Below are 14,531 nucleotides of genomic sequence, written 5' to 3' on the forward strand. Positions count from 1 at the left end.
CCGGAGAGTCATCTCGGTCATGTCTGCATGTCTCCCGAACCCGTAGGGTCTACACACTTAAGGTTCGGTGACGCTAGGGTTATAGAGATATTAGTATGCGGTAACCCGAAAGTTGTTCGGAGTCCCGGATGAGATTCCGGACGTCACGAGGAGTTCCGGAATGGTCCGGAGGTAAAGAATTATATATAGGAAGTGCTATTTTGGCCATCGGGACAAGTTTCGGGGTCACCGGTATTGTACCGGGACCACCGGAAGGGTCCCGGGGGTCCACCGGGTGGGGCCACCTGCCCCGGGGGCCACATGGGCTGTAGGGGGTGCACCTTGGCCTATATGGGCCAAGGGCACCAGCACCTAGAGGCCCATGCGCCAAAGGGACAAGAGGAGGGGAGAGTCCTAAAGGGGGAAGGCACCTCCGAGGTGCCTTGGGGAGGATGGACTCCTCCCCCCCTTGGCCGCACCCTTCCTTGGAGGAAGGGGCAAGGCTGCGCCCTCCCCCTCTCCCTTGGCCCTATATATAGTGGGGGGAAGGGAGGGCAACCATACCTAAGCCCTGGCGCCTCCCTCTCCCTCCCGTGACACATCTCCCTTTTCCCGCAGCGCTTGGCGAAGCCCTATTGGAATTCCGCTACTACCACCACCACACCGTCGTGCTGCTGGTTCTCCATTAACCTCTCCTTCCCCCTTGCTGGATCAAGAAGGAGGAGACGTCGCTGCTCCGTACGTGTGTTGAACGCGGAGGTGCCGTCCGTTCGACGCTAGGATCATCGGTGATTTGGATCACGACGAGTACGACTCCATCAACCCCTTTCTCTTGAACGCTTCCGCGCGCGATCTACAAGGGTATGTAGATCCACTCCTCCCTCGTTGCTAGATGACTCCATAGATTGATCTTGGTCACACGTAGGAAAATTTTGAATTATTGCTACGTTCCCCAACAGTGGTATCAGAGCTAGGTCTATTGCGTAGATTCTATGCACGAGTAGAACACAAAGTAGTTGTGGGCGTTGATTTTATTCAATATGCTTACCGTTACTAGTCCAATCTTGATTCGGCGGCATTGTGGGATAAAGCGGCCCGGACCAACCTTACACGTACGGTTACGTGAGACCGGTTCCACCGACTGACATGCACTAGTTGCATAAGGTGGTTGGCGGGTGTCTGTTTCTCCCACTTCAGTCGGATCGGATTCGATGAAAAGGGTCCTTATGAAGGGTAAATAGCAATTGGCATATCACGTTGTGGTCTTTGCGTAGGTAAAAAACGTTCTTGCTAGAAACCCATAGCAACCACGTAAAACATGCAAACAACAATTAGAGGACGTCTAACTTGTTTTTGCAGGGTATGCTATGTGATGTGATATGGCCAAAGGATGTGATGAATGATATATGTGATGTATGAGATTGATCATGTTCTTGTAATAGGAATCACGACTTGCATGTCGATGAGTATGACAACCGGCAGGAGCCATAGGAGTTGTCTTAATTTATTTATGACCTGCGTGTCAACTTACACGTCATGTAATTACTTTACTTTATTGCTAAAGCGTTAGCCGTAGTAGTAGAAGTAATAGATGACGAGACAACTTCAAGAAGACACGATGATGGAGATCATGATGATGGAGATCATGGTGTCATGCCGGTGACAAGATGATCATGGAGCCCCAAGATGGAGATCAAAGGAGCTATATGATATTGGCCATATCATGTCACTATTATTTGATTGCATGTGATGTTTATCATGTTTATACATCTTATTTGCTTAGAACGACGGTAGTAAATAAGATGATCCCTCATAATAATTTCAAGAAAGTGTTTCCCCTAACTATGCACCGTTGCGACAGTTCGTTGTTTCAAAGCACCACGTGATCGGGTGTTTGATTCAGGCGTTCACATACAACGGGTGTAAGACAGATTTACACACGCGAAACACTTAGGTTGACTTGACGAGCCTAGCATGTACAGACATGGCCTCGGAACACAAGAGACCGAAAGGTCGAGCATGAGTCGTATGGTAGATACGATCAACATGAAGATGTTCACCGATGATGACTAGTCCGTCTCACGTGATGATCGGACACGGCCTAGTTGACTCGGATCATGTAATCACTTAGATGACTAGAGGGATGTCTATCTGAGTGGGAGTTCATAAGATGAACTTAATTATCCTGAACATAGTCAAAAGGATTTTGCAAATTATGTCGTAGCACACGCTTTAGTTCTACTGTTTAGATATGTTCCTAGAGAAAATTTAGTTGAAAGTTGATAGTAGCAATTGTGCGGACTAGGTCCGTAAACTGAGGATTGTCCTCATTGCTTCATAGAAGGCTTATGTCCTTAATGCACCGCTCAGTGTGCTGAACCTCGAATGTTGTCTGTGGATGTTGCGAACATCTGACATACACATTTTGATAACTACGTGATAGTTCAGTTAAACGGTTTAGAGTTGAGGCGCCGAAGACGTTTTTGAAACGTCGCAAAACATATGAGATGTTTTGAGGGCTGAAATTGGGATTTCAGACTCGTGCCCACGTCAAGAGGTATAAGACCTCCGACGATTTTCTTAACCTGCAAACTAAGGGAGGAAAGCTCAATTGTTGAGCTTGTGCTCAGACTGTCTGAATACAACAATCATTTGAATCAAGTGGGAGTTGATCTTCCAGATGAGATAGTGATGTTTCTCCGAAGTCATTACCACCAAGCTGCTAGAGCTTCGTGATGAACTATAACATATCAGGGATAGATATGATGATCCTTGAAATACTCGCGATGTTTGACACCGCGAAAGTAGAAATCAAGAAGGAGCATCAATTGTTGATGGTTGGTGAAACCACTAGTTTTAAGAAGGGCAAGGGCAAGAAGGGATACTTCATGAAACGGCAAATCAGCTGCTGCTCTAGTGAAGAAACCCAAGGTTGAACCCAAACCCGAGACTAAGTGCTTCTGTAATAAAGGGAACAGCCACTGGAGCAGAATTACCCTAGATACTTGGTAGATAAGAAGGCTGGCAAGGTCGATAGAAGTATATTGGATATACATTATGTTAATGTGTACTTTACTAGTACTCCTAGTAGCACCAGGGTATTAGATACCGGTTCGGTTGCTAAGTGTTAGTAACTCGAAATAAAAGCTACGGAATAAACGGAGACTAGCTAAAGGTGAGCTGACGATATGTGTTGGAAGTGTTTCCAATGTTGATATGATCAAGCATCGCACGCTCCCTCTACCATCGAGATTGGGGTTAAACCTAAATAATTGTTATTTGGTGTTTGCGTTGAGCATAGACATGTTTGGATTACGTCTATCGCAATACGGTTATTCATTTAAGGAGAATAATGGTTACTCTGTTTATTTGAATAATACCTTCGATGGTCTTACACCTAAAATGAATGGTTTATTGAATCTCGATCATAGTGATACACATGTTCATGCCAAAAGATATAAGATAGTAATGATAATACCACCTACTTGTGGCACTGCCACGTAAGTCATATCGGTATAAAGCGCATGAAGAAGCTCCATGTTGATGGATCTTTGGGCTCACTCTTTTTTAAAAAAAGTTTGAGACATGCGAACCATGTCTATTGGTGTATATGCATGAAGAAACTCCATGCAAATGGACCGTTTGAACTCACTTGATTTTGAATCACTTGAGACATGCATATCATACCACATGGGCAAGATGACTGAAAGCCTCGTTTTCAGTAAAATGGAACTAGAAAGCAACTTGTTGGAAGTAATACATTTAGATGTGTGCAGTCCAATGAGTGTTGAGGCATGTAGTGGATATCATTATGTTCTTACTTCACAGATGATTTGAATAGATGTTGAGTATATTTACTTGATGAATCACGAGTCTGAATTATTGAAAGGTTCAAGTAATTTCAGGGTGAAGTTGAAAGATCGTCGTGACAAGAGGATAAAATATCTATGATATGATCATAGAGATGAATATCTGAATTACGAGTTTGGCACAGAATTAAGACATTGTGGAAATTGTTTCACAACTAATACAGCCTGGAACACCATAGTGTGATGGTGTGTCCGAACATCATAACTGCACCCTATTGGATATGATGCATACCATGATGTCTCTTATCGAATTACCACGATAGTTTATGGGTTAGGCATTAGAGACAACCACATTCACTTTAAAAGGGGGCACCACGTAATTCCGATGAGATGACACCGTATGAACTATGGTTTAGAGAAACCTAAGCTGTCATTTCTTAAAAGTTTGGGGCTGCGACGCTTATGTGAAAAAGTTTCAGGCTGATAAGCTCGAACCCAAAGCGGATAAATGCATCTTCATAGGACACCCAAAACAGTTGGGTATACTTCCTGTCTCAGATTCGAAAGCAATAAGGGATTGTTTCTAGAATCGGGTTCTTTCTCGAGGAAAAGTTTCTCCCGAAAGAATTGAGTGGGAGGATGGTGGAGACTTGATGAGGTTATTGAACCGTCTCTTCAACTAGTGTGTGGCAGGGCACAGGAAGTTGTTCCTGTGGCACCTACAACAATTGAAGTGGAAGCTTATGATAGTGATCATGAAACTTCAGATCAAGTCACTACCAAACCTCGTGGGATGACAAGGATGCGTACTACTTCAGAGTGGTACGTGATCCTGTCTTGGAAGTCATGTTGCTAGACAACAATGAACCTACGAGCCATGGAGAAGCGATGGTGGGCCCTGATTCCGATAAATGGCTCGAGGCCATAAAATCCGAGATAGGATCCTTGTATGAAAACAAAGTGTAGACTTTGGAAGAACTACTTGATGGTCGTAAGGCTGTTAGGTACATATGGATTTTAAAAGGAAGACGGACAATGATGGTAAATGTCACCATTAAGAAAGCTCGACTTGTCGTTAAGATGTTTCCCGACAAGTTCAAGGAGTTGACTACGAAGAGACTTTCTCACTCGTAGCGATGCTAAGAGTCTGTTGGAATTATATTAGCGATTACTGCATTATTTATGAAATCTTGCAGATAGGATGTCGAAACATTGTTTCCTCGATGATTTTCTTGAGGAAAGGTTGTATGTGATACAACCGGAAGGTTTTGTCAATCCTGAAAGATGCTAATAAGTATGCAAAGCTCCAGGACTGGAGTAAGCATCTGGGAGTTGGAATGTACGCTTTGATGAGATGATCAAAGATTTTGGGTTTATACAAAGTTTATGAGAAACTTGTATTTCCAAAGAAGTGAGTGGGAGCACTATAGAATTTCTGATGAGTATATGTTGTTGACATATTATGGATCAGAAATGATGTAGAATTTCTGGAAAGCATATAGGGTTATTTGGAAAGTGTTTTTCAATGGAAAGCCTGGATTAAGCTACTTGAACATTGAGCATCAAGATCTATAAGGATAGATCAAAACGCTTAATGGTACTTTCAAATGAGCACATACCTTGACATGATCTTGAAGGTGTTCAAGATGGATCAGTCAAAGAAGGAGTTCTTGCCTGAGTTGTAAGGTATGAAGTTAAGACTTAAAGCTCGACCACGGCAGAAGAAAGAGGAAGGACGAAGGTCGTCCCCTATGCTTTTATCATAGGCTCTCTACAGTATGCTATGCTGTGTACCGCACCTGAAGTGTGCCTTATCATGAGTCAGTCAAGGGGTACAAGAGTGATCCAAGAATGGATCACAGACAGCGGTCAAAGTTATCCTTAGTAACTAGTGGACTAAGGAATTTTCTCGATTATGGAGGTGGTAAAAGAGTTCGTCGTAAAGGGTTACGTCGATGCAAGCTTAACACCTATCCGGATAGCTCTGAGTAGAGATACCGGATACGTATAATGGAGCAACAATTTAGAATAGCTCCAAGTAGAACAGTTATTTGGAATGGCTCCAAATATAGCGTAGTAGTTGCATCTAGGAGATGACATAGAGATTTGTAAAGCGCACACGGATCTGAAAGGTTCACCCGTTGACTATAACCTCTCTCACAAGCATAACATGATCAAACCCAGAACTCATCGAGTGTTCATCACATGGTAAATGTGAACTAGATTATTGACTCTAGTAAACTCTTTGGGTGTTAGTCACATGGGGATGTGACCTTGAGTGTTAATCACATATCGATGTGAACTAGATTATTGACTCTAGTGCAAGTGGGAGACTGTTGGAAATATGCCCTAGAGGCAATAATAAATTGATTATTATTATATTTCCTTGTTCATGATAATCGTTTATTATCCATGCTAGAATTGTATTGATAGGAAACTCAGATACATGTGTGGATACATAGACAACACCATGTCCCTAGTAAGCCTCTACTTGACTAGCTCGTTGATCAATAGATGGTTACGGTTTCCTGACCATGGACATTGGATGTCATTGATAACGGGATCACATCATTAGGAGAATGATGTGATGGACAAGACCCAATCCTAAGCATAGCACTAGATCATGTAGTTCGTATGCTAAAGCTTTTCTAATGTCAAGTATCATTTCCTTAGACCATGAGATTGTGCAACTCCCGGATACCGTAGGAGTGCTTTGGGTGTGCCAAACGTCACAACGTAACTGGGTGGCTATAAAGGTACACTACAGGTATCTCCAAAAGTGTCTGTTGGGTTGGCACGAATCGAGACTGGGATTTGTCACTCCGTGTGACGGAGAGGTGTCTCTGGGCCCACTCGGTAGGACATCATCATAATGTGCACAATGTGATCAAGGAGTTGATCACGGGATGATGTGTTACGGAACGAGTAAAGAGACTTGCCGGTAACGAGATTGAACAAGGTATCGGGATACCGACGATTGAATCTCGGGCAAGTATCGTACCGCTAGACAAAGGGAATTGTATACGGGATTGATTAAGTCCTTGACATCGTGGTTCATCCGATGAGATCATCGTGGAACATGTGGGAGCCAACATGGGTATCCAGATCCCGCTGTTGGTTATTGGCCGGAGAGTCATCTCGGTCATGTCTGCATGTCTCCCGAACCCGTAGGGTCTACACACTTAAGGTTCGGTGACGCTAGGGTTATAGAGATATTAGTATGCGGTAACCCGAAAGTTGTTCGGAGTCCCGGATGAGATCCCGGACGTCACGAGGAGTTCCAGAATGGTCCGGAGGTAAAGAATTATATATAGGAAGTGCTATTTCGGCCATCGGGACAAGTTTCGGGGTCACCGGTATTGTACCGGGACCACCGGAAGGGTCCTGGGGGTCCACCGGGTGGGGCCACCTGCCCCGGGGGCCACATGGGCTGTAGGGGGTGCGCCTTGGCCTATATGGGCCAAGGGCACCAGCCCCTAGAGGCCCATGCGCCAAAGGGACAAGAGGAGGGGAGAGTCCTAAAGGGGGAAGGCACCTCCGAGGTGCCTTGGGGAGGATGGACTCCTCCCCCCCTTGGCCGCACCCTTCCTTGGAGGAAGGGGCAAGGCTGCGCCCTCCCCCTCTCCCTTGGCCCTATATATAGTGGGGGGAAGGGAGGGCAACCATACCTAAGCCCTGGCGCCTCCCTCTCCCTCCCGTGACACATCTCCCTTTTCCCGCAGCGCTTGGCGAAGCCCTGTTGGAATCCCGCTACCACCACCACCACGCCGTCGTGCTGCTGGTTCTCCATTAACCTCTCCTTCCCCCTTGCTGGATCAAGAAGGAGGAGACGTCGCTGCTCCGTACGTGTGTTGAACGCGGAGGTGCCGTCCGTTCGGCGCTAGGATCATCGGTGATTTGGATCACGATGAGTACGACTCCATCAACCCCGTTCTCTTAAACGCTTTCGCACGCGATCTACAAGGGTATGTAGATCCACTCATCCCTCGTTGCTAGATGACTCCATAGATTGATCTTGGTGACACGTAGAAAAATTTTAAATTATTGCTACGTTCCCCAACATACTCGTCAATGAGATCACCGGGCACTCCGTATGCAAGCATTCGGATGGCGACAGTGCATTTCTGATAAGAGGAGAAACCAATCTTGCCGACGACATCCTCTTTGTGCTCGAAGTAGTCATCATAGCCGACCACTCCCTCTCTAATACGATTGAAAACATGCCTACTCATACGGAACCGGCGGTGGAATTTGTGATGTTTGAATAATGGGTTTGTTGTATCAAAGTAGTCCTTCCAGAGAAGGAAATGCCCGCGCTCTCAGTTACGATTCAACGCCGGAAGGTGGCCCGGAATGGGGCCACGGAACAACGGCCGCTGGTTGTTGAGGTGGTGATGCACCAACACGGCAGCCAGTATCTCCTCCTTGTCGTCGGACGACGAATCGTCGGAGTTTCAAATGAAATTGTGGAAAAAGAACTCGTCGGCGGAGTCCATTTTCGTACCTTGGAAAACTATCGACCAGCTTGTGGGCGTCGAATAAGGAGACGGCCGGCGAGGGGAGACGCGGCGCCCACAGACCAGCTAGCTGCCCTGCCGACGTCCGACGAGCGTGCCGGTCGTATGTGGCGGGGCTGGCGAGGCGTCTTCTTGGTCGCGGGGCGGCTGTGCGGTGGGGAAACCGGCGGCGGGAACTAGTTTGCTCCCCGGCGGCGGCGGGCGACTGGGGGCAGGGGCGGCGTTGCTGGACGGATGTGGAGGCGTCAGCAGCCGGAAGAGTCGCCGCAAAAATGGGCGACGGCGTTGGTGACGGAGAAGGCGGGGAGCGAGGGTTGCTTGTTGGCCGGGGAAGGAAGGCCAATATGCCACAGACCAGACCAGTGGGCCTGGGAACAGGAGTAGGCGACCGCGCGTGCGTCTGTTGCGTATTTGCATGATGCAAATCAGGCTAAAAAATAAATCAAAAATGGGTCGCCCGTGAACGAAAAACGAACGTGCGTCCGTTTAGATCGGCGCGTTGGGTCGTCTTTTCTATCCATACCGATCTAAATGGACGGTCGCGGATAAAATGGGTCGCCCCATTGAAGTCAGAGTTACTCTGAGCGCTGCCTGCACCATTGTGTATGTGGCGCCCTCTCGAAAGTCGGAACGTGTATGTGGTTGCAAAGCGCAGGCGCCAACCTGTGTCCGCGTGCGTGGCCATGATTACAGAACATCCGTGCTGATCACACGACGGCGCCTCACACGACCAAACAAACCGTCTGCAGTCGTTTCTGTCGGAGGAACCACGTGCTCGCCGCGTCGATACCTCGTCGGCGGTGACCGGTGAGGGCCGCAGCAGGTGACGACGATGCATTTTTTTTCATTCTCAAAGCAGTACTATACAAGTATTGGATCTTGGGATCGCAGCTGTGATTTCGCGAGGATCTGCATCTCGTCTCGCCGGGACGCGGAGTGGATCCGATCCCGATCCAGGCTGACGCGACGTGAGCGGGATATCCCGTGCCGGCGGTGGCGGCGGCCATCGGGCCATGTGCGCACATGCCGCCTGCAGATTTGAGTCGGACGACGCAAACGATACGCTCTTTCGGCCCAGCGAGTAGTGTGTGTGAAAACGTAATCCATTTCCGTTTTTTAATTGCAGCCACATCCGGGATGAAGCGGCGATGTGATCTGAAGTCAAAAAGGAAAAAAGAAAAATCCGGTGTTGTGATCTGCTAGAGAATTGAAAACTGGAGCATGGCGTTAGAATTTGAGCTAATCCTTGGAGCACCTCTAGTCTTCCCTTCTCTTCTAGTAATGATATTTTTAAAAGGTTATATCTATTATAAAGATTCACTGCCGGAAGTACAAAGCACCTCAAATATAATAAAAAACACATCATGGTACATGAACCACCGAACGATCACTGTTGCCGCCAGAACGAGTCGTCGCCGCTTCGCTGTCGTCGTAAGGCAAAAAAAAACCTGACACCAAATCTTGCCGTTGCGTACATAAGGCAAAAAATAAACCTAACCTCGTCGCCCCCCAGGAGCTGGAAGGAATCTACGCTAGAGCTTCGTCTAATCCGTCCCCACGGACGAAATTAAGGAGGATCGGTCCCAGGAACACTGACTTGAAGAAGAAGCGTTGTCCGAGCACCGTCATGTGAGGAACAAAACCCTATCTATCTACTAGTCGAAGCTAGGACGTCAGGATTCCCCTACCATGCGAGGACTAAAACCAAATACATCTCTAGCCTTTCCATGATTCTATTTTTTAGGGGAACATTGCTACTTTATTCAGTGTTAAGGCTCCATCCGATGCAAGCTCCGAGCTAACACACTCCGGAGATACATGGAGTCGAGTTTTACATAACGACTTCGTACAACCTTTTCTAGCTAATACGTGTGCGACTTTATTAGCCGAACTTCGCACCCATGCAACCCTAGACTCAAGAAAGGAACTAAGTAACACTTTTACATCTTGAACTAGTTGCCCATGAACAGAGAAGTCCCGTTGCTCATTTTTTATCTTGCTCAACGCCGACTGGGAGTCTGTCTCTAGTATTACCTTCTGAATATTAAGTTCTCTAGCCAGGATAAGAGCCCGGCGACACGCCAACAGCTCCGCCGCCTCCGCGTCATGAGTTGAAGGGAAAAAAGCGAGAACCCGCCAGGAACCTGCCATGGTTGTCCCTAAGAACAGCTCCTCCCCCCTGAATCATTATGTTTTGACATGGTGCCGTCAGCATTAGCCTTAACCTATCCTTCCTTTGGCTTCTTCCATCGCTCCTGGATATTCCGCTCTTTTTGTCGAGGTACAGTCTCATGAACAGACTTCCACTCCGCAGCAAGACGTAAAACCCTAGGGGTGCCCACCTCGGGTGCCCTCGGACTGCCTCTTTGCCCTATAAATACCCAATATTCCAGAAACCCTAGGGGAGTCGACGGAATATTCATCCAGCCGCCGTAGAGTCCAGAACCACTAGATCCAATCTAGACACCATCTCAGATGGGGTTCACCACCTCCATTGGTGCCTCTCCGATGATGCGTGAGTAGTTCTTTGTAGACCTTCGGGTCCGTAGTTAGTAGCTAGATGACTTCATCTCTCTCTCTCTTGATTCTCAATACAATGGTCTCTTGGAGATCCATATGATGTAACTCCTTTTGCGGTGTGTTTGTTGGGATCTGATGAACTTTGAGTTTATGATCAGTCATATCTTTTTATATCCATGAAAGTTATTTGAGTTTCTTTGATCTCTTATAGCCTCATATTTCTTCTCCGATATTTGGGTTTTGTTTGGCCTACTTGACCTATTTATCTTGCAATGGAAAGAGGTGCCCGGTAGTGGGTTCGATCTTACGGTGCTTGATCCCAGAGACAGGAAGGGAACCGACACGTATGTATCGTTGCTACTAAGGATAAAAAGATGGGATCTATATCTACGCAATAGATAAACGGATCTTGTCTACATCATGTCATCGTTCTTATTGCATTACTCCATTTTCCATGAACTTAATACACTAGATGCATGCTAGATAGCGGTCGATGTGAGGAGTAATAGTAGTAGATGCAGGCAGGAGTCAGTCTACTAATCTTGGACGTGATGCCTATGTAATGATCATTGCCTAGATATCGTCATAATTATTTGAGGTTCTATCAATTGCCCAATAGTAATTTGTTTACCCACCATTTACTATCTTTCTCGAGAGAAGCCACTAGTGAAACCTACGCCCCCCGGGTCTTCTTCCTCATATATTTGCTTGCGATCTACTTTTCCTTTGCATTTTTTTTCCAGATATATTAAACCAAAAATACAAAAGTACTTTGCTGCACTTTATTTTATTTGCGATCTATTATTTCAATCTACTACACATCTCTGGCATAGTTACCCGAAAGGGATTGACAACCCCTTTAACACGTCGGGTTGCGAGGTGTTGTTATTTGTGTGCAGGTGCTGTTTACGTTGTGTTGCTTGGTTCTCCTACTGGTTCGATAACCTTGGTTTCTTCACTGAGGGAAATAGCTACCGTCGCTGTGCTGCATCATCCCTTCCTCTTTGGGGAAATACCAACGTCCTAGCAGACAGAGCTTTTTTGGCGCTATAGTCAGAGAGCAATCACACCCTCATTATCTTAACGGGTAAAGTTAGCAACATAGTAGTCTTGCTTTAAGAGAGGTATTAGTTTATTTAATCAGTGCCAATTAGCTCAACACTCAAAGCATTGCCATGTATCGTAGGTTGCAAAACTTTAATGTGCAAAGATAAAGGAGTTTCTCATGACAGTAGCACGATACAAATAGAGATGACAACAAACTAATATGGATGAAGGCCTTAGGCCGGTACCAACCTGAGCAAAAAATCTTATTCATGCAGTCCTAGAAGAGATGATAAAGCACTCACTAGAATCACTCCATAGTATATATTTTTGTGCACTTCAAATGTATGGTTGAAATCACTCTTGTTTACCAGTGCTGAGATTATATCGAAAGATTATCAAGAACTTCCAGCAGAGTTAAAGCACTGGCTGGTATACAACTCATTGTATCGTCTTGTGTAGTTCCACTAAAATGTATGATTGGCACAACATGATCCCTGTTTGCACAAGTAGGAACAAGGTGAAACCTTCATTAGCTTAGTGAGAAAGGATAGAAAGACATTAGCATATTACTCTAACAGTAGCATCAAATTCATGATGGACAATACGCGGAACATTGCCTCATTGAACCAATGGTAATAAATTGACATGCAAAACAATAGCACTATTATGTCATGACACTACCAAGATTCCCTCCCCGCTCCACCACATGATTCACCTCCACAGACAAACATACACACGTACATGATTCAACGTAGGAGACGTAGGATCTTCATCCAACCGTCTGAAATGGTCGACTGACCCATATGACAAAAGTCACGCGACTTGCATGCAGACATGCCTTTATATTCAGTACCATCATCGTAGCTGCTTAGCATTGCTCCTGAATCCATCAAGCTAAACAACGTGCCACTCATAATTCCAAACTTGTTGCTCAAATATGAATCTGATATGATGCTGATATTACTAAAACAGATAATGTTTAATTGGTCAGCTAATGTTCTTACTTTACTTTCGAAAAGCACGTGCACCACATATAGAGAGACAGCAGGGAGTTGCATTCTTAATGCGCCCTGGTTCATCATGTGTGGGCACTGCGCAACGAACATTTTATTATCCAAAATTTGCTTGCTCTTCTTTAGCATGTTCCTCTTTCGTTCTTCTTTAATAAGTACTCTCTCCGTTCCTAAATACAAGTCTTTGTATAGATTCCACCATGGACTACATATGGAGCAAAATGGGTGAATCTACACTCTAAAATGTATCTGTATACATCTGTATGTGATCCATAGTGGAAATCTCTACAAAGACTTATATTTTGGAATGGAGGGAGTATGATAGTAGTATAGTACGTTCCCTGTAGTGAAGATGAGCAGGGACATTTGCAGTGTAGAGGTCTATACGGTCGGTTGTGATGGACACTTTGAACTCTTCAAGCCTCTTTGATTCGTAGGGTTTTGTAAACATAGGAATAGGAATTGTAGTGGCCTGCCCACTTGAATCCTATAAGATTAGCAAGGAAATGCGGGGAGCTGTGTCGCCTTGAGAGTTACACTGATATTAACAGTACTGCACTTTCACTTGAAGAGAGCTGGTATCCGAAGCCTTTCTAGCCGTACCGGCAATACTAGCACATATATTCCAGCAAGTTCCACTTTGCTGATTTTACTCCCGATGCTTACGATTTTCCCATTATATCTACACTATGATCCGTGTAGATGCTTTGTGTCGCACTAGCAGCAGTCCACTCTTGAAGCTAAACAACACACTAATCATAAGTCCAAAGCTTACTTCTTCAAATATGAATTGTGATATGGTACTGACATTAGCTAACAAACACACATTTAATTGGTTAGCTAATGCTCCCAATTGAGTTTGAAAATGCTTGTGGCCACATATAGAGAGACATCATGGAATTGCATTTCTTTGGGTGCTATGATTCATCATGGGTGGGCAACCAACATTATATAGAAAGAAGGGGAATCTCAATAATATGCTTCCTCTTCTGTTCTTTAACATGTTCCTCTTCTGCTCTTCTTTAGTAAGAACAGTATGTTCCTTGTCAGGAAGGGGAGCAGGGACATCTGAAGTCGACAGTTCTATTGGGTTGGTTCTGCTAAATGATTTCGCACTTCGAGTTGGTCTGCTATAATACCCCAGAAATGGTGGGAGCCACATGGTCTTTGATAGACTAAACTGATAGTAATAGCTGTGCGCCTTCAGATGAATAGAGTTGGCCTGTAGGTGATCGATAGGCTGCATATTAGTAGCGGCAAAACCCTATGTTTTCCAGCCAGTTCCACTTTCCCGGTTTATTTATGGTGGTTATGGTGTACCCCTATTATCTATACTACGATCTGCCTACTGGCTCTGCGCTCTCGTTATCATGGTTTGGCAATAAACTTTCTATACGGTACATTATGAACCTATCATCCGCCAACTATCCTTACATCTGGGGCCCCCAACAGGGAGCCTATTTTTTGTGTAGTTGTGCCAGATTATATTAATCTACTCACCATATTACAACACACATGGGCTCTCTCATCAGAATCCAGTGATAACACACAAGGGTTTACAGGGAGCCTCTATTATATTACAATATCCTCTGCATTACAAAGATAATCTCACTACTATTTATGTTTTCATGCTTTACAGATATTGT

Source organism: Triticum urartu, chromosome 7A, assembly GCF_056163025.1.
Source record: "Triticum urartu cultivar PI428250 chromosome 7A, HENAU_Tu73, whole genome shotgun sequence".
Lineage (NCBI taxonomy): Eukaryota > Viridiplantae > Streptophyta > Magnoliopsida > Poales > Poaceae > Triticum > Triticum urartu.